The sequence below is a fragment of the Gadus morhua genome, chromosome 16 (assembly GCF_902167405.1).
Source record: "Gadus morhua chromosome 16, gadMor3.0, whole genome shotgun sequence".
Lineage (NCBI taxonomy): Eukaryota > Metazoa > Chordata > Actinopteri > Gadiformes > Gadidae > Gadus > Gadus morhua.
In genome coordinates this window covers 28,465,202-28,485,503 of record NC_044063.1, presented here as the reverse complement: position 1 = coordinate 28,485,503, position 20,302 = coordinate 28,465,202, and the positions used below count along the sequence as shown (strand labels likewise).

At 47.6% G+C, this 20,302-nt stretch overlaps 1 protein-coding gene across 6 annotated transcripts in view; it reads right to left on the bottom strand.

Moving 5' to 3' along the window:
• The window catches only part of smtnl (smoothelin, like), a 122,268-nt gene that overhangs the window by 16,463 nt on the left and 85,503 nt on the right, over positions 1-20,302 (bottom strand). The window lies entirely within an intron of this gene.

The following is a 20,302-nucleotide window of genomic DNA, read 5'->3' as shown; positions in this document are numbered from 1 at the left end:
CCCCGAGTTGGTTGAACTAATGCATATCCGCTGCTGTGGAACCGAAAACTCTGGGTTAGTCGGCACTGGGTAAATTAACCTAGAGTTCAGCGTTGACTTGTTAAACCTCCGTTTTGGAACACCCCTCTAGACGAGTGTTTCGCAATCTCTCTTGCGTTGTATGGCCGCATGCATGCGGATGCGCATGCGCGGTAGCCAGGCGACCGCCTCATCCAATGGCGAGCTCAGTTGGCGCTGTGTGCTTCAAAATTCCGATTGGCCCAGAGAAATGTCAATTATATGAAAGATTCTGAAGCAAGTGCTGAGATTCCGATTGGCCCAGAGAAATGTCAATTATAAGAATGATCCAACAATTGTTCGCAATTCTGGACCCCCCCCCCCCCCCCCCCCCACTGACATACCATGGCATATGCCGTTCTATTTCATGTAGGCTACGCCGTCTAGGCTTCGCCTTATGGGCTTGTCCCGTGCGCGCGCTCGCGCGCGCTGAAAATTCAAACTATGCACCTATCAGCGTGGGCACCGCCCACATTTCCCACGGTATCGTGTCTATGTAACGCGGTGTATACCGTCGCTCATCCTCCCTTTTCTTTCAGCACTTGTGCTTATCAGCGAGAAAATGAGAACTACTATTATGAAGATGAGAACTTCAACACGGATCTCCCAAGCCGGTGGCAGCGGCTCGGGCGAGGCCGCGGACAAATGGCCCTTTTCAGGGCCACCTGAGAGCGCTCCTAGAGTTAGGTCCTTTTCAGGACTCCTATGCGCCTCCTGTCCCGCCTCCCTGGCACCGGGTGACGGGCACTTGGCGTGCTTTTGGTGCCTCGGCGCCGACCACGCCGCGGCTGCTATGGTGGCCCCCGTCTCCTGTGTCGCCTGCCGGGAGCTGCCTGAAGAGGGGATCCTCTCCAGGCATCTCTTCTTTTCCCCTGCGGTGGAAATGGCTGACGCCATCGACCTATTCGGACCTGACGTCGACGATGGCATCATCGACGCCTCCCTGGACGACGTCTTCGGCGACTCGGCGTCCGGTTTTTCCCGCTCTCGGGTTACAACCGCCACCGTCATACAACACGAGGGTCCGCGCCGGATGACCGATCTCTTCCGGGAGATCATGGGTGAGGCGGCGGCCATCAAAGGGATTCCCATGCCGGCCCCGCCTCTCGCCCCCGTATCTGACGATATGCAGGGCGAGTGCTTTCGCACCCCATCTTTTTCCCGGCGGGTTACCCAGTGCCCCTTGTTCCCGCCTTTGCAGCACTTGTTTATTGCTGCCGGTGAGGACCCTTCGACCCTGAAGGCTCCGGTAAGATCCTACACGGATTTCACCAACGTGGAGGGGTGGGCCGATGCTCAGGCGAGGGGGATCCCTCGTCTGGAGCCTCCCCTGGCAGCGCTTCTCTGTCCGGGCGCCGGATGGCTCCTTAACGAAAAGCCGCTGCCCCCCGACCGCCTCCAGAAGCAGATTGTCGGCCTAACGGACAGGGTGTTCTTTTGTGCCTCTCAATCCGCGGCGGCGGTCAACAACATCGCCCTGCTCTCCTCTGCCATGGTCTCCTTGTCGGCTGACAGGGAGGCCTACGGCCCGGAGGAAGCCGCGAGATGGCTGGCGGTTTCCCGCTTTTCCAGCGCCATCCTCCAGTTATGCCAGCCGATAGCCGTTTCGGCCGGCCAGCATATGGCGTGGGCTACCATGATTCAAAGGGTCATATGGCTCTCCCACACTGCGGGGCCGGAACGAGAGCGGGCCAGCCTCGTCCAGGGTCCACTAGCGCCGGATGGCCTATTTGGTCCCAGGTTCTCCGAGGAGCTCGCGCACCAGCAGTCAGTCCGTGAGGATCGTTCCCGCCAGCAGGCTGAGAGGAAGCGGGGTCTAAGCCGGTCCCAGCGTTCCATGGGGCCGCCTCCGACTCCAGCCCCGGTGCAGCAGCCGCAGCCGCCGCGCACGGGGAGAGCAGCAGCGCCACGGACAGGGAAGTTCCGGACGCTTGCTCCTACTTTTTCTTTCCCTATTAAAGAAAAGAGTAAAGACCGTTCGGCCGAACGGCAGTACATGGTACCTAAAGAGCGATATTCCCCAGGCCACCTGCGCCCTACGCTTGTGGTGCGCTCCTCCATGTTGCCTCTTTCCCCCTCTCAGCCCGGTGGCTGTAGGGTGGCGGTCGGACGGCGTGTTCACATGGCCTCTGGTTCACCTGCTTCTAAGAAGCGGCGTCCCTTGGAGCCTCGTGGACGGATCAGAGACTCGTTGCACGGTCTCCTGGTTCCCCACATTATAGGTGAGGAGATGGGTCCGCGCGCTGTGGCTACAGCCTGCGGACAGCGCATGCGCACAGGTGCTGCGGCCGGTCGGCTCGCTCCCTGTTCAGCGGGCACGAGCGCGACGTCTAGACAGCTCGTTGTTTTTACAACTGCTAGTTGTGGTACGTCTCCTACGCTCGCTGAGCCTCCTCCCTTTCGTGGGAAGCCCCCCTTGGTCCACACGCAGTGTGAAGGCGGTAGGGGCAGAGGAGTACGGGTTATTCCTGGACGGTCTTCCTCAGCTGTCGGCTCGCCCTCTCTCCAACCGCTATGCGTGTTGGCAAGAGCGGTGCGTTCTGCCATCGTGGTTGGACACCACGTTGAGATGGGGCCATCCCATACAGTTCAAGCGTCGTCCCCCACCCTTTATGGGGTTGGTGGAGACCACGCTACGGGACCCGGCTGCGAGCACGGCTCTGGCAGCAGAGGTGGCACGTCTCTTGGTAAAGGGGGCCATCACTGTCGTTCCCCCCCACGAGTCTCACCTAGGTTTTTATTCCCGCTACTTCCTGGTTTCCAAGAAGTCAGGGGAAATGAGACCTATTCTGGATCTTCGCGTGTTCAACAGATTCGTTGCCACGAGGAAGTTCAGAATGCTCACGGTCGGAGCATTGTTCCGGTGTGTGAGAGAGGACGATTGGTTCACATCCCTGGATCTCAAGGATGCTTACTTCCACGTCCCTGTTCGGCAGGCGCACAGGAAGTTTCTCCGCTTTGCCTTTATGGGGATGGCGTACGAGTACCAGTGTCTGCCGTTCGGCTATTCCCTGGCGCCGCGCACCTTCTCGAAGTGTGTGGAGACGGCGTTGGAACCGCTCAGACGTCAGGGAAAGAGGATTCTCTTCTACCTAGACGATCTGCTTATTCTGAGCAACTCAGAAGAGACCGCGAGAAGGGACACCATGTTGGTGATAAACCATCTCTCCTTCCTGGGTTTTGCCATCAACTGGGAGAAGAGCTCCCCGCTCCCCAGCCGGCAGACAGTCTACTTGGGGCTTTGCCTAGACTCAGCCACCATGACTGCGATGCTTTCGCCTCCTCGGCGAGACGCCATCCTGTCGGCGCTCTCCCGTTTTCACGTTCGCAGAAACTTGACCGCACTGTCCACCATGCGCCTGTTGGGGCTGATGGCAGCTGCCCACCCCGTGGTCCCCCTGGGTCTGCTTTTTATGCGCAGACTCCAGCGGTGGTTTGCTCGCCAACGGTTGGACCCCAGGCGACACAAGCTCAGGGTGCTCCTCGTCCCCCGTTCGGTGTCGCCAGACCTGGAATATTGGAAATGACCCTCCGCCCTTCTCAAGGGTGTTCCACTGGGCAGGGTGGCGTCCTACGTAGTGGTCTTCACGGACGCCTCGTTGACGGGTTGGGGAGGAACGTGCCTCTCTCACTCGGTCGGAGACGAGTGGCGCACGCCCCCTACAGCACACATAGATGTGTTGGAGCTCGACGCTGTGAGGAAAGTGCTGTTGCATTTCTTTCACCTGGTGCGCGGCCGCCACGTTCTGATCAGGACAGACAGCGTGTCGGCGGCGGCGTACATCAACAGACAGGGGGGAGTCCGCTCCCCTGCTCTCCACCGAAAGGCGGTCGAGCTCTGGCTTTGGGCTCATCAGTATCTCCGCAGTCTGAGAGCCCTGCATATCGCGGGCGCCCAGAACTTTGGGGCGGACCTCATGTCTCGAGGCGGTCCCCGCCGAGACGAGTGGCGGTTACATCCCGACATTGTCAGACTGATCTGGCAGAGGTTCGGGACAGCGCAGGTGGACCTCTTCGCGTCCCGGGAGAACACGCACTGCAGGTGGTGGTTCTCCCTCAGCCCTCGGGATCTTCCCCCGTTGGGGGTAGATGCGTTGGCACACACACCTTGGCCGCGGGCTCTCTTGTATGCGTTTCCCCCGCTCCAGCTGATCCTTCCTCTTCTGGAACGGGTCAGACAGGAGAGACTGTCCCTGATATTAGTGGCCCCGGAGAACCGTTCAGCTCTGTGGTTTCCAGAGCTTGCCGCGCTCTCGCGGTCGGCGCCTTGGCCAGTACCATTCAGGCCGGATGCGCTTTCACAGGCCCACGGGACGGTGCACCACCCGCCCGATGTCTCGGGACGGCTGTTGGTTTGGCTCCTGAGAGGTTGATCCTGCAGGGCAAAGGTTTGCCTGAGACGGTTATCAACCCTATTCAGAGTGCTCGTGCGCCTTCTACTTCTTCCCTCTATGCGGCGAAGTGGTGCGCCTTCTCTAATTGGTGTGAGACGAACCACGCTGTCCCATCTCAATGCGAGGTGGGAAGCGTGCTTTCGTTTCTGCAAAACTTATTGGAAAAAGGTTTGGCCTTCTCCACTATCAAGGTCTATGCGGCAGCCGTTTCGGCTGGCCATGCACGCTGTGATGGTGGACCGATCTTCAGCCATCCACTGGTCAAGAGATTCTTGCGTGGGGCTAGACGGGTTAGGCCTGTTTCACGCGTGCTTACACCACGCTGGGATCTCCCCACCGTGTTGCGCGGATTGTCCAGGGATCCTTTCGAGCCTCTCTCCCAGGCCCCTTTGGATGCCCTGTCATTCAAGACGGCGCTCTTGTTGGCCTTGGTTTCTGCCAAGCGGGCCGGTGAGCTAACCGCTCTGTCTGTCAGCCCGAGTTGCTTGTTGCTAAACGAGGACAGCTCCTTCGCGTTGCTCAGACCTAATCCTGCGTTCCTCCCGAAGAACATTAATAGTTCTTTTCGGTCGAGGGATATTGTGCTTAAGGCTTTTCACCCCCCGCCTCATTCTAGTGAGGCGGAGGCGGAGTTGCATCTCCTGTGCCCGGTTCGGGCGTTGGCTATGTATGTGAATCGCTCGGCAGCGTTCCGCTCCACACAACAGTTGTTTGTGTGTTATAGCGACGCTAGCAGGGGCCGCGCTCTCTCTAAGCAGCGGTTTTCTCGCTGGGTATGTGAGGGTGTTTGCCTAGCCTACTCTCGGCAGGGCTTGGCGCCACCGTTGGGCGTTAAAGCTCAGTCCACACGGAGCGTGGCCGCTTCAACGGCTCTACTCAAGGGCGTTTCGGTGGAAGACATCTGCGCGGCTGCGTCTTGGTCTTCCCCCGGCCCCTTTGTCCGTTTTTACATGTTAGACATGTCCAGGGGCTCACTCGGCAACTCTTTGCTAGAGTCCGGGACCCCTTTTACGTCTTAAGAATATAGACATGTTCTTTAAAGCGGCGTGGTTGGATTTCCTCTCGCCGGCTGGCGAGTTGGTCTTGATTACCAGTCTCTTACTCTCCCACCTTTTTTCAAATGAAAAACAAGGCTAGGGGGTTTTCTATTGGCTCGCCAATTGTCTGGTGGTTTTGTTTACCAGTGAGGCACTCCCGCCGTTTTCTTCAAATAAGAAACGGCCGAGAGAGTCCCATTATTGGAGAGCCGAATTCCGTAGCTCCGCCCCCGGTGGTAGCGGACCTAATGGAAACCGTGTTGCTCTGGTTTTCTTTTCCTTTTCATGGGTTCCATGAAGCACGGAATAGAGCCGGAGTCTTTACAGACTCACTTTTTTCTCCCTTGATCATTGCCTTGCTTGATCTAGGAGGAATTAGTTTTTATAAAGCTGTTGTGTTTTACACTTCCTTGGCTTTTTGAGTCTTAATGTGCTCTGGTGACTTAGGTCGTTTTGACTGGGGTCCAGCAGGAGTACATTGATCGGGCTCCGCTCGCAGCTTCACCTTAGCCCATAAGGCGAAGCCTAGACGGCGTAGCCTACATGAAATAGAACGATAGTTATGTTATTATAACTCTAGTTCTATGATTGTAGGCGTAGCCGTCTAGTTTCCCACCTGCTGTACCCTCCAAATGCTGAAAGAAAAGCGTGGAGGATGAGCGACGGTATACACCGCGTTACATAGACACGATACCGTGGGAAATGTGGGCGGTGCCCACGCTGATAGGTGCATAGTTTGAATTTTCAGCGCGCGCGAGCGCGCGCACGGGACAAGCCCATAAGGCGAAGCCTAGACGGCTACGCCTACAATCATAGAACTAGAGTTATAATAACATAACTATCGTTCTGGAACGGTAACTGCCGTTCTGAAACGGTAACTACCGTTCTGAAACGGTAACTACATAACATAATTGGCTTGCCAGCGGAAAAACTTTTGGCCTGTATGCCATGATACCACTGGATCATGTCGATATAGAAAGGTTTATGACACTGGATCAGGGTTAAATGATAGGAACCTATAGGCCTACTTAAATGATTTGGTTAAACACCAATAAGAACAAATGCAAAACTTAATATTTGGCCTATTGAATAGTTATGAGCTGAAGCAGTCATACAGTAGGCTTTATTATAGGCTACGCTACTAGAACATCTTGATAAAACACGAGTGGAAAAATGGATGACTGTAGCCATAGCCTACAGTGCCACCCCTATAGGGACCTGGCTCTGGTGCACTAACCGGAAACTACGATCGCAACCGCAATAAACATCTCGCTTTGAACGGTGAACTCTTTACACATAGTAGTTATAAAGCTATTAAAACAACAAAATGACTCCATTAATGCAGGATACGTGGAAAATGCATGGACCTATTAAAGAAAATGCGCCGACGTTGGCTCAGCCTGGCTCCGCCTCTTCAGCTACGTAGCTAAGATCGCTGCCGTGGAGCACGAAAGGTGTACATCAATCCACACTCATCGGTTTGACCGTTTTGAGTATACCATCCGGGTCCTTTCACTACACTTCCTTTCGCCCTGATCTTAATTGAAACGCACTACGTACTCAAACTATATAAAAAAGTCATACTAAAATAAAGTATAATGACTGCGGATAGTATGGATATTGGAACAAAGCAATAGACTATAGCTCTATGGCCACCTAGAAGGCTAGGCTATAACTACCGTCACCGGAGCAAGTCCGGCTGTTTTCAAAAGCATCTGTCATTACAAAAGCAACAACAAACAGATCGGAAATATCCTAACAACAGCACGGACGAGAGAAACGTGTAAATCCCTTTATTTACGGCGTTATGTTGTGATATTGTGTCAATAAATACCAAATATATATACCTTTACATTTATGGCAATACCTGTCTTGAAATTATACGGAGGAGTTATGCTGGTGTCACATACCATTGTTGGGAGTGCAGTTACCGTTCCACCTGAACGGCAGTTACCGTTTCAGAACGGTAGTTACCGTTCCAGAAAGGCATATGCCATGGCATTACCGTTTCAGAACGGTAGTTACCGTTTCAGAACGGCAGTTACCGTTTCAGAACGGCAGTTACCGTTTCAGAACGGCAGTTACCGTTTCAGAACGGCAGTTACCGTTCCAGAACGGCAGTTACCGTTCCAGAACGGCAGTTACCGTTCCAGAACGGCATATGCCATGGTATGTCAGTGGTCGCGACGGCAGTTACCGTTTCAGAACGGTAGTTACCGTTTCAGAATGGCAGTTACCGTTCCAGAACGGCATATGCCATGGTATGTCTGTGGTCGCGACGGCAGTTACCGTTTCAGAACGGTAGTTACCGTTTCAGAACGGCAGTTACCGTTCCAGAACGGCATATGCCAAGGTATGTCAGTGGTCGCGGTGGCACATGCCACATGCCAATAAACGATCTCGGCCCTACTGAAATTATCAGCTCACATACAAAACTGAAAAGCTTGCATAAAACCTAGTGAAACCTTTTACATGGACTACTGAAATTATTTCACACATACGAGTAAAATGTTCTCATATAGGCCTACACAGCTGAAAAATATCCTCTCACAGACATATATGAAACCATTCACACACTATACTGAAAACCTCACACATACACAAGTGAAAGCTTGTACATATGCGGCTGGTAGGACGGTTATGATGGGAAGTGCAGCTTGGTCCCGCCCACTGGCACTGATTATCTAGATCAGGTGGCGCTTCCCTTCAAAAAGAGTTGTGAGCCGTGGACGGGAGAATAATATGACGGTGTGGATTGAAGCGAGAGCCCCTCGATGTCTCTGCTGTGCAAACAGGAGAACGTGAGTCTTGTTGGAATGTTGCGTTTGTTGGTCTTTAGCGCAGACTCATTCTTATGGAGTAGCACCAAACACGGTCCACTGTATGTTTGTAGCCTCGGCTTGTTGTCTGTGCGTATGGTGACCAGTAAATGGTACACGCAAGCTACCGAAGCTTTGCTTGCATAATAGCGAGTAGTCTACACGGGCGTGCAGCAACGTAAGTTTATCCATTCCATTTCCGTAGACAGTCTTTACAATCAGAGATCTAATCATGTCTAAATTATCACTAGGATTCAGAAGCAGTCCAGAAGCATAATCAGCTGACTGCAGCCCTCGGAATGACTTGAGGATTGTCTTCGTCTGTTTAACCAGCCACTGTTTTTCCTGAGCTTAATTAATTGTTTATTTGTATTTACTCTGATGTATGAGTGCCTCGAATATTTGCCACAATTGTCTTTGGCTGACCAGAAGACTTGAGCGGGTCTAGGGGGAAGGTCTGCTAGTAGTAGCCTGGTTGCCTAATTGGTTTGTCTGTGTCTTTGTCTGTTTTTTTGGTTACTATATATATATATATCTATATCTATATAGATATAGATATAGATATATAATATTGTTCATACATCAGTCCCATTTCTGTTTCTTCATTGGACATAACCTGCATAGATAAGGGATTGCTGTTTGGTTTTCTAGCTTAGTGGTACAAATTGTGAGGTTCAGCACCCCCCTGGGGGTTACAGATACACAACTGAAACACCTTCACTCAAACAACTGAAAAGCTCAAATATTTTAAGCAAATAAGCTGCCCCCACATAGCCACTAGGAAGCAGGATCGAACACAAGCTGCATTACCCTTACATGGCACTAGGAAGCAGGATCGAACTCATAAGCTGCAATAACTACTCCAGCCACAGATGGCAGCACCTTTAGACAGGTGAGGTAGGCGGAGCCAATACGTCACACAGGCCATGCCTACTTCACATAGGCCACGCCCACTTGATACTAACCAGCGCGGGGTTCAGATTGAGGGCAGAGACATAGGTGGACCCGCAGAGAGCCTCGGGCCTATGCCCCGGGGCTCGAAGTAGTTCTTCAGTATTTCTCTCCACTCGCAACCTGGTCTCACAGGAATCCGTGAAATGACTACGGACGAATAACTCGAAATCCGTGGACACATCACGGAAACACGCCGATTTCCATGATGTGGCCACGGAATTCGCTCCAATGCAAGTTAATGACGCTGATGTTCCGTGGCTCACACACGGATCCCCGTTTCAACGAGCGAGTCGACCACGGGGGCTTAACTCAAAACCCGGGGTGGTCTCACTGAAACGCTTAAATTGTCCTTGTTGTGTCCACGGAAGTTGCTCCAATGCAAGTAAATGACAATGATATTCCGTGGCACACACACAGATTCCCGTTTCAATCTGTGTGTGTGCTCCCGTTTCAATCTGTGTGTGTGCCATAGGCGTAGCGGCCATATACATTGGGGGGTACAAGTCCCCCCCAATGTTCAGACATGCCCAAAATGTCCCCCCCAATAAATCGCTGGGAATAGGGATATAGCAATTCAATATTTCTATCGGTAGAACACTTAGGTTTTCACTGAAGTACACTCCGTTCCCTGAACGCATCTCTGCACACAGTGCGCGCCGCACACCCTAAATAACTCAATCCGATTCCATCTACAGCTCTTACAGCCAATGAGAATATGGCTGTTCGGGCTAGCTAGCCAATGGGATAGATCCATGATTTGATTCGTCCCCGCACGTGCGGATCGGTGACGTGACTCGATTGCATTGGTCATCAACCGTCTTTTTTTACATGACCACGGAATCAAAAACATCAACAACAGCAAATGAGTGGCGTGTTGCGATCGAAAACACAGGTAAGTTATGAAGCTTTTGATAGTGTCTCTCAAATTTCGTGGGTTGTTGTCGCTTCTCTAGCGAGCAGCATCATTAGCTATGTGTTACCTATGTAATAAGCCAGCTAGATGACGTTGGCCCCGGCCCCATTCCGTAATTCAAACACCTCATTATGCCGACGTCTCAATGTTCCGAAATGTTCCCCATTAGATCTAAATGCATGGGCAGTTTGGTTTTGAATGTGCTGGGGACAGAGATGCATTCGGAAGTGCATTTTCAGAAGTGCTGGATGCACTCGTTTTTCTCTCTTTAGTGCAGTTAATGAAGGGTTCTGAAGGTTCTAAGCAATTTATTTATGACGTTTCCAAACGTTTCCAAAAAGTATCGGACATATGACCCACTATGTTCTGCTCCATGTATCCAATGTTGACAACGTGACATGACATGGCTAAGCTACCAACATAAACAAGAGGAGCTAGGAAAGGAAATTAACTGCGTGTTCAAGTTCAGAATGGGGCAACCGTGTGGCTACACTACACACAGCACTACAAAAATCGTCAAGATTGTATTTGGTGCTGCTTAGTGTGAGAGAGAGCGAGAGACAGAGAGAGAGGCCTGATTCACAAATTAACAAATGCCAGTTACAGTAAAGGTGTTGGCAAGCTGTAACAAATATGCATTAGCAACCTTTGCTGGTTTAAGTGAATTCACCATCCTCTTTAGGGTAACTAGGCTTGGAGGTGTGGAGAGCGAAAGAGAAGAGCAAATGATTGGGAGTAGGAGAAGGGAGGTAAGGATGATAGTAGAATCTCATGTTAGCTAGGCCTGCCTCAAAATTGGCTCTGTGTCACACACGCACTTGTGTATGTCACCATGGGTAAATCTTTCACATGCTGCATGCACTGTAGGCCTACGAAGTGCACAACCATTCTCAGCACTCCACTTTAGGAACTATCAATGTTGTACATTGTAACAACAAGCCTGCGTGAAGTTTTAACTTGTCTCTCATGATGTTAGTGCTGCTTGTGTTATTTCACAGTCGTCATGAGCAAGAGGAAGCAAGAGGGTTGCAGAGACATTCGGCAATGTTTTGCCTCGTCTCAGAAAATAAGCAAAGTAAGTAAAGAGGGGTGAGAAAATGAGAAGAGTTAACCCATCAGTTGTAGCATTACAGTACAGTAGAGTTAATAGACTAGAAAAAACTAGCCATAGAATTATTGTCATTCAGATCAAAAGTGGTTTGTTGACTATCTGAGAAAGGAACAGTACTTGTTATCTGATAATATTTCGTCCCTGTGGCATGTCCACTTTGGTGGATGAAAGGATGAAAGCAGTGTGTGTCAATCTGGTAGTGACATAGAGGTGAGTAGCCTAAGAGAGGAGTTCTGAAAACTAATAGAGCCTTGGCTTTTCCTATGTTCAATGCAATTTGTAAGTTACTTTGGATAAAAGCGTCTGCAAAATGATTGTCAAAGAGTAAATATTAATGGTTTAAACCGAATTGTGACATTAGAGCAGAATCCTGTTGGCAGTGGCACTGATGTCTATAGTGTGTTTCAGTAGTCTACTGGTAAATAGTTTGCTGATATCTGTGATATTATTCCTTCCATGTTTCCTCTGTTGTGTTCAGAGTAGAGCTAGTGAGCCAGCGGGAGAGACAGAAAGTTTGGAGGATGAGAGTTTGTCAATCTAGTGGTGGCATAGAGGTGAGTCGCCTAAGAGAGGAGTAAATATGAAAGGTTAAGACCGAATCATGACATTCAAGCAGAATCCTGTTAACACACATGTATATAGTGTAGGGTTGTCAAAAAAATGTATACTCGGATACTAATCGATCAAAATTAAAAAAAATAATATCGGATTAGATACTTATGTGCAACAGTATCGATACTAAAATCGCTATCTTCATCTCTTTTTTTTTCTCGCCTCCTTCAGATGACACACAACTCTACACAGCAGCGTTGCAGTTGCTAATATAGCAATATAATCATTATTAAGTCAAGTTTCATTCAAGGTTACAAAACATTGTATAATGTATGTATTCATAGATTAATCCATAACTAATCAGAAAACATTTAGGTTATGTCCTTGACATGTCTAATTCTTTAACAGTGCATCATTCAATACGGCTAATGGTTTCACCATGAGATTAGCTCAGTGCGCTCTCTCGTGAAACTCATCTATGTACTTATTAAACAAGTGGATGAAAATATCAGAAAATCTATGTTTTCTGAGGGGTAACAAAATTTTGGGGTGACTTCTATTTAGGTCCATGAGATAGATGCACCTGGGTGGGTTTTACTCAACATTGGCAAATGTGATGGTTATGCAATAAAAAATGTAATGGAAGTAAGAACTGGCTGGATTTTGTGTCCTTGTTGTGGTGGTGCAGGTGTTTGTTTGTGTGTGTTTTGTAAAAAAGACAAAACATCAATGAATGTAATGTGGAAAAAAAGGACTGGATTGGTTGAAATATTGAGGAGCACAAAATGTTATATTTAATTTAAAAAGTAAAGGAAAACAGAGCTCTGAAGTATACGTATGTGTGTCAACTAGGGCTGTAACGATACGCGTATCAAACCGAAAATCGCGATACTCAAAGCCACGAACCTGTCTCGCGGTGTGCGAAGGCAGAAGCGCGATATGCCCTTTCTAACTCTTTGGTCAAATTGTCCGATTGAAATTTGCTAATAATTTGTCTAAATAATAGTCTGCTGACAGCGCCCCCTCCTATCGATTCCGTAAATATGTGACGAGATGCCCTCTCTGTGATCACAGCTCTCCGTGGCTACGGAGGATTGCATTTCTCCACAGCCGTCGAAGTCCTCATATGCGATATGAACGACATTTATCCAGAGTGGGCCAAGCGCGAAAAAAATTGCCTCTGTGATCCTGTCTCTATTGTTTTGTGTGATTTGACTGGCAGTTTGTCTGCTTATAGGTCGGAATGAAGCGGCCACCGATTATTGACAGGAATGGTACTTTATTCTACCGGACTCGTTCGCTTCTTCACTAGACACACGCGCTACCGCTCGCTCTCCTCGCTCGTCCACTCACTCGCTGACGTCACTCACACACGCATACGCACACTGCCATTCTCGCGCACACACATATGCTACTCGTAACACTATGCCTCGTTATTGCGACGTTCATGTTTTTCCTCATCTATTGAAAGTTAGGCTATTAAACATGTTGCATTCTATACGGCCTGATTATGTCATTATTTAAGCTACATAGCCTAATAAGAAGCGCTAATAAGGATATTTGAATAAACCAACCAAACAGTTAAAGGGGCCCTATTATGCCTACCAGCAAAAAGCATCCTCCAACTGCAATCTTTGGTTATTTCTTTATTAATTTAGCTATACTTTAATAGTATTCTTTCGGTTCAAATCTGTTCAGTGTTCCAAATTATTTGCTATTAAATGTTACATTAAGATAATTGGTATTTAAGTGTTTAAATAAAATGCTTTTTAAATTTAAAAGAATCGTGGGATGTATCGAACCGTGGGTCAACAATCGTGATGCAAACCGAATCGTGAATTTGTGTATCGTTACAGCCCTAGTGTCAACCTTTTCCTAATTTCAAGTCTTCCACACTCCCAGACTGCTTGGTCATATCCAGTATTAAAGTGTTTTAAACATCCATCCCTAAAAAGGTCTTCAAAATTAGGTGCAAGGTATTGAGATTTTGCTCTCAGAGTGCACGAGATTAATGCATGTTCAAAATCTTTGCCTGGGGGGGGGGGGGGGGTCGGACCCCGCCCCCAGGCATTTGTCCCCCCCAATGTTGAAACCATGGCTACACCTCTGGTGTGTGCCCCATTTGACCACAGCGGGGGCTTAACTCAAAATCCGTGGTGGTCTGATGGAATCACTTCAATTGTCCGTGATGTGGCCACGGAATTTGCTCCAATGCAAGTAAATGACTGTTATTCCGTGGCTCACACACGGATATCGGCGTGTTTCCGTGATGTGGCCACGGATTTCGAGTTAAGCGTCCGACCGTAGTCATTTCACGGATTCCTGTGAGACCATGTTGCCACGCGTGTTGGATACAATTCACTCCCTTTTGCTTCATAGTAACCATACCGAAATACTTATAAAGTGAGTTAATAGCGATCCGGATTGGACTGCTTTCTTCAAAAACGCGACAATTTGGTGACCCCGACGTTCTGGGAAAGGACCGAGGTACGAGGCTTGGGAGATGCCCGGCGGGCGCAACGCTCAGCAGCTCTTCCGCAGCTCAAACTCGCTCCATATCTGATTGATCAGATCGTGGTGCACAGTCCAGTCTCCTAGTTGGGGACCCCCCCTCGATATTATGTCTGCCCCTCCGTTCAGGACACCGGGGACGTACACTGCTCTGATGGAGAGCAAGTGTGAGTGTGCCCAGCATAACGGCTGACTCGCTATGCTCAACAGCTGTGCCGAGCGCACGCCCCCTTGGCGATTTATGTATGCTGCTGTCGCCTTGTTGTCCGTGCGAATCATTACGTGTTGATTCGTTAACATTGGGGCGAAGTGTTGGATCACTTTCAACACAGTGAGGAGCTCCAATGCGTTCATATGCATGGTCACGGGGGCGGCCAAACGCCACTCACAACCGGAAACTCTCATGTTCCTCCCGAGCCCGACAGAGAAGCATCCGTGAACACTGAGATGTGTGACGTTTCTCTGCCCAGCAGCACTCCTCTCGTGAGAGTTCGGGGATCGTCCCAGTGGGTCAAGAGCTTTCCGGGGCTCCACCACAGCCCCACGGGTCGGGACGGGTGGGGCGTGTCATGGCCTCGAGCCCCCAGATGCCATGCTGCTGGTCTGGGCGTTGGGGGGACTGAGACATGGGCACCGCAAGGCCAAGGTTTGCGGCTGCCCTGGCGATAATGCCCGGTAGCTCTGCCACCAAAGCTCCAACCATTGGAAGTGAGGTGGCGGCAGAGACGGGCAATGCTGCCGCCCCGGGCTCCGACCTCTCAATTCAGAGAGGGGAAGCCGGGGGAGACGCCCCCTCCTCGTCGCGTTCGGAGTCGTCTGACCCCGAGCACACAAGGAGAGAGAGGGCATCGTCGAGCGGGACAGTAAAGTCGGCGATACCTTCAGCAATGATATCCATCTAATTATGCTACAGGATCGTCCTGAAGAAAATGGGAGCAGAACGTCCGCCGTGGGGGGGACTGCGGACGTGATTGAGGCCCACGCTGTTGGTGGGCGGGGATTATACATTTTTCAGTGCTACGGCTCGTGCCTAGGGAAAACCCAATAGCGATAGTCTTAAAAGGCGAAGCCTATATGACATAGAACTAAGAGCGAGTGATGCTCTTATTCCCACTCTCCTTGCTTGACAGGTCCCCCGATGTTAACGCTGAATTTCATACATTGAATTTCGCAGCTGACTTTGGCATGTGGAATTTGGGGACGTTGAAAATATTTAAGTAGAATTTTTTAAGTTTAATATTTGATTGTGAATTCTTTAAAGGGGACCTATTATGCTTTTTCGACTTTTATGACCTATAAACGTTGTTATAATGATTGATAGTCATGTTTAACCATGCTAAAGTGTCAAATAATGACGTACATGCATTTCAACGTATTCCCTGCTCACAGTCTGGGGTGGCTGTGCAGAGCGCTAAACACTCGGGACAACGTTTGCGATTCACTTGTTCACATTTCCGGGAAATCATCTACGCAGATGCACTCCTGCCACGCCCCCATATGCCTGGTCAAACTGCCCGCGCGCGCGCTTCAAGGAAGGTAACCAATCACAACGGAGTTGGGTTGGCAGGAGGGGGGCGAGGGGGCGGAGAAGGGCGAAACCGAGCGTTGACAGAGAATGCTGAAAGCGCCCAGATGTGAGGAAGAGTTTCCCGAAAATCAACATTGTTTTTTGTGTATGGTTAAACATGACTATCAATCATTATAACAACGTTTATAGGTCATAAAAGTCGAAAAAGCATAATAGGTCCCCTTTAACATTGAAAAATAAAGCTGAGAATTGATATTGAAAATGTAAAGATCTAAATTTAGAGGCAAAAAATCCAGATACGTTAATTCAATGCATAAATATTCAGTGCTTAGAATTCAATGGCTTTTTATTTTCAAAATCCAATGGCACAGATTTACTTCCGTATGTATGTGAGAGAGAATTTTTCAGCTGTGTATGTGAGCACATTTTTACTAATACGTGTGAAAGCATTCCGCTAGTCTATGTAAAAGGTTTCACTAGTTTTTATGCAAGCTTTGGTTTCATATGTGTGTGAGAGGAAATTTTTCAGCTGTGTATGAGAATATTTTACTGGTAGGCCTATGTGGGAAAGCATTTCAGTAGTCCATGTAAAAGGTTTCACTAGTTTTTGTGAAAGCTTTTCAGTTGTGTATGTTAGCGTATCATTTTTCAGTTGTTTGTGTGAGTGTTTCAGTTGTGTATGTCAATGCTTTTCACTACGTGTGTGAGGATTTCAGTGAAAACGGAGGGCGTTTCAGTTGAAACGGAAGGTGGTTGAAAAAAAAAGCGTGCAATTCAGACAAATAATCGACAGACATGCTATAGACACAGGCGCTAAACTGATGTCTGCTCAACAACAGCCTAGAGGTAGCCTATCAGAAGCAGCTGCATTACTCAACAATATATTGGCCTCAGCGGAGACCAACAGAACCCTGTCGAATGCCACAACAATCGGGCAGCAACCGAATGTTTTAATGCCATGTGTGGACACGGACAGTCAGCTAGCATAGATGTTCTCATCTCGCCAGCGTAGCAGCTTGCCACTGGCAGGTGCAGCTCAAGCCATGAGAGAATGTGCACCACGTTATCAAGCGCAGCAGTGCTTCGGCGGATGGACATCAGGCACACGGAGAAAAAGGTAATTGGGAAGATTTTGAAATTATCTTTCATTTGTTTCCGAGTTTAACTTGGGTACCCAGACGTCCCGGTTGTACCGGGACAGTCCCGATTTTGAGTTGCATGTCCCGAGTCCCAGCAAAAGCTTGTTTGGATGAGGCATGAGGGAGCACACTGCCACAAGCTGTGACTGAAGATATTTGCAACATGTTGTGTTTGTTTGTATCCCTTTTCATCATTTACAAAGACAGCACATTTTTCTTCTGCTACTTGAATAAAATATTTACAATTTAAATTAGCCTATTTAAAATTGAAAGAATATTTAATGTTCTGCGAAGTAAAGGGCACTTGCAGCCTCTCATCAGAGGCTGCATTACCCCTACCTACAGTGTCCCTGTCAGTACACAACGCGAGTCGACGTCTTTATTTTAATTGTGTTTTGGCGACTACTGAATTTGTGATAAAACAAAGAATAAATGTAATTTTAAGGCTGTTTTCATGTAGCCTAGTTACGTTCTTATTTCAGAGCTAGGGCACAGCAGCATAACCATTTCAACAAGGACATAATACTACTCGCCAATCCATCATGGGGAATAGTGTACAAACAAGGTGCAAGATTACGGCTACACAAACATGGCCACACCCTCAGTGCCTTTGAATTCCAGAAGGCCTGGGTCCACCAGATTGTTATAGAACTCATCAGGGATGGCTTCGGTGAGCACATTCCGGAGGATGTCAGGTAAAGGCCTATTTTTTTCTTCTTAATTTGTATGTTTAACATAATAATCTTTATTTATAGACCATTTAAAAACAATCAAGTAACACCAGCGCAGGGGCGGATCTACTGGGGTGGCATGGGGTGGCAACTGCCACCCTAAAAAAAGCCTTGCCACCCCAGCTGCCACCCCAGTTGGCAGCGCAAAATTCATTTTTTTTTTTTTTTTTTTGCTTTTACAAGACTTTTACAAAAGCGAGTTTCAAAAGTCCGACTGCAAGTGAATGCAACCAGGAAATATTGCCCCATCCCGCCTGCCCACCCCCCTCCCCGAGACTCCCGCCGGCACTGATTTTGAATACAAGGAAGGCGCGAGAGTCCTCCAAACGAACAAGCGGCGCGGCAGAGAGACTACATTCTTGAGGTAATACTGATCAACCATCTATCTATGAAGAAATTATAATAATTAGAAAAGAGCAGGGCTGTGTATTACAGAAACATCATAGTTAAAGACTTAAGTTAAGATTGGAATGCCTTATAGCTGCATAGCAGGCGCGTGCCGTATGGGCAGGTGGGGCGGCGAACTCCCTGCAAAAGCATTCTCCCAAAAAAAGAGTTCCTCAGTAAATCATTGCTCCAAGTTTATTTTTAATAATGTGATTGTCACATTAACTATCTATAGTTTCTGTAGGCTTTCCGACTATTTTTGTTCTGTTGATATCAAATTGATGGTGGCGATTCTAGTTGAGTTTAACGTGTCATGTAATGTGGGGCGGCGGAGCTTAACGACCGCGTCCCTCCGTATGTTTCTCGCATAACCCTGCAGGCTGCAATAAGAATTGCAATCCGCGCTAAAGACGCGCTAACAAACACAAACCCTTCTACACTCAGCTGGTTTTCCTGACCGTTAACTTCATGTGCCTCCTTTTGTATCAACAGTCATTCGATTTGATTATATTAAACTTTATTGTCATTGAACCAAGTAACAGGTACTTGGACAACAAAATGCAAGTCATCTTCTGTAAATTATTTACAAATGGCCATCTCTAATCTACTTGGTTGCACACCTGTCTGAACTTTTATAAACCAATATAAGTCATCAATAATTAATAATAAAACAAGCTGCACATCAAGAGCAAAAAAAATAATAAGGTAAACCCAAAAGGTCTTAAATACTTAGAAATTAAAGATATAAAAAAAGAGAGGGAAATCTTTGATAGCACTTCCCCTGAATCCCTATTTGGCTCTTCCAAGCATGCAGGTAATACACTCTACTTTGGGAGTTATTCTATGTCACCGCACTTTGAGGGTGGCATTGAATGTAAATTATTGGAATCTGTGAATAAAGTGATATTTGCACTCAAGTTGGACTGATGATTGACATCTGATAGGAATATCTCATGGACCAATACCAACTTATTGTTAACTAAAGTACATATTGCAGCTCTTTGTATATATTTTTAGCCCCATGCCCCTGCGGGTGTAATAGTGCAGGTGTTTGTTGTAAGGCAGGTTGATTTTGTAATTATTCAGTAATAATTTATTACATTTTGTCTGAAACCTTTTATGTTTAAATGTAAGGCTTTACTCATCCCACAATAAATTAAATATAATGTTATTGAGTCAAAATATTTAAATGTGGGGGCTTTCCAAGTAAATATTGATTGATATGGCTTTAATTAAATCGGCATACTGTATATACTTCTGCCAGAGCGTGCCACCCCTCAAAATCTCCTGTCCCCCTCTTGCCACCCCTTGAATATTTTTCTAGATCCGCCCCTGCACCAGCGTACAACATATTGTTAATCTAATCTAAAAGCATTTTTGTTGTAATATCCCCATCTTCTTTGTAGCATCCAGTTACTAATGGCTTGTGGCAATAAACTGGTGTCCCCTAAGATCCAGGAGGGACAGGAGCTGAATGGGATGTTAATCCATAAGGTTTATGTAACCAAAGCCTGCATGTGAGACCATAAAGGAACCTTTTAGTAAGTTAGCTTTTTGTTGTTTACCACTTAATAAATTACGCAAAATATATAAATATTAGAGCTGTCAGTAAAACGCGTTATTAACGGCGTTAACGCAAACCAATTTTAACGGCGTTAAAAAATTTATCGCACGATTAACGCAATTATTTTATTAAACAAAAAAAATAAAAAATCTTTGGCTCAAAACAAAGAAGCAGTAGCCTGAAAGCTATGTTCAAATGACATTTGTTCAAAGCAGTCGTTTAATTGCACTATAGGCTCTTTTTTTGTATCGTCCTGTTTTGATCAGTATATGCCAATGTTGTTATCAATAAAAAATCTTTTGCACAAGGCAAGCCGATGCACTTCACCATGTTGATAAAGAGAATTAAAATGAGAAGAATTATGGGACAAAAAAATCAAGGGATATTTAGCATAGAAAAATAATTTGCGATTAATCGTGAGTTAACTATGACATTAATGCGATTAATCGCGATTAAATATTTTAATCGCTTGACAGCTCTAATAAATATCCTTTGAAAATGAAATGTACAGTTTATTGCTTGCTTAATTTCAAATCTTTGCTTTTGATATTCGATATGCTGCTATTGATATTTGAATTTTTCCTTTCTTTGTTTAAGACTGACGG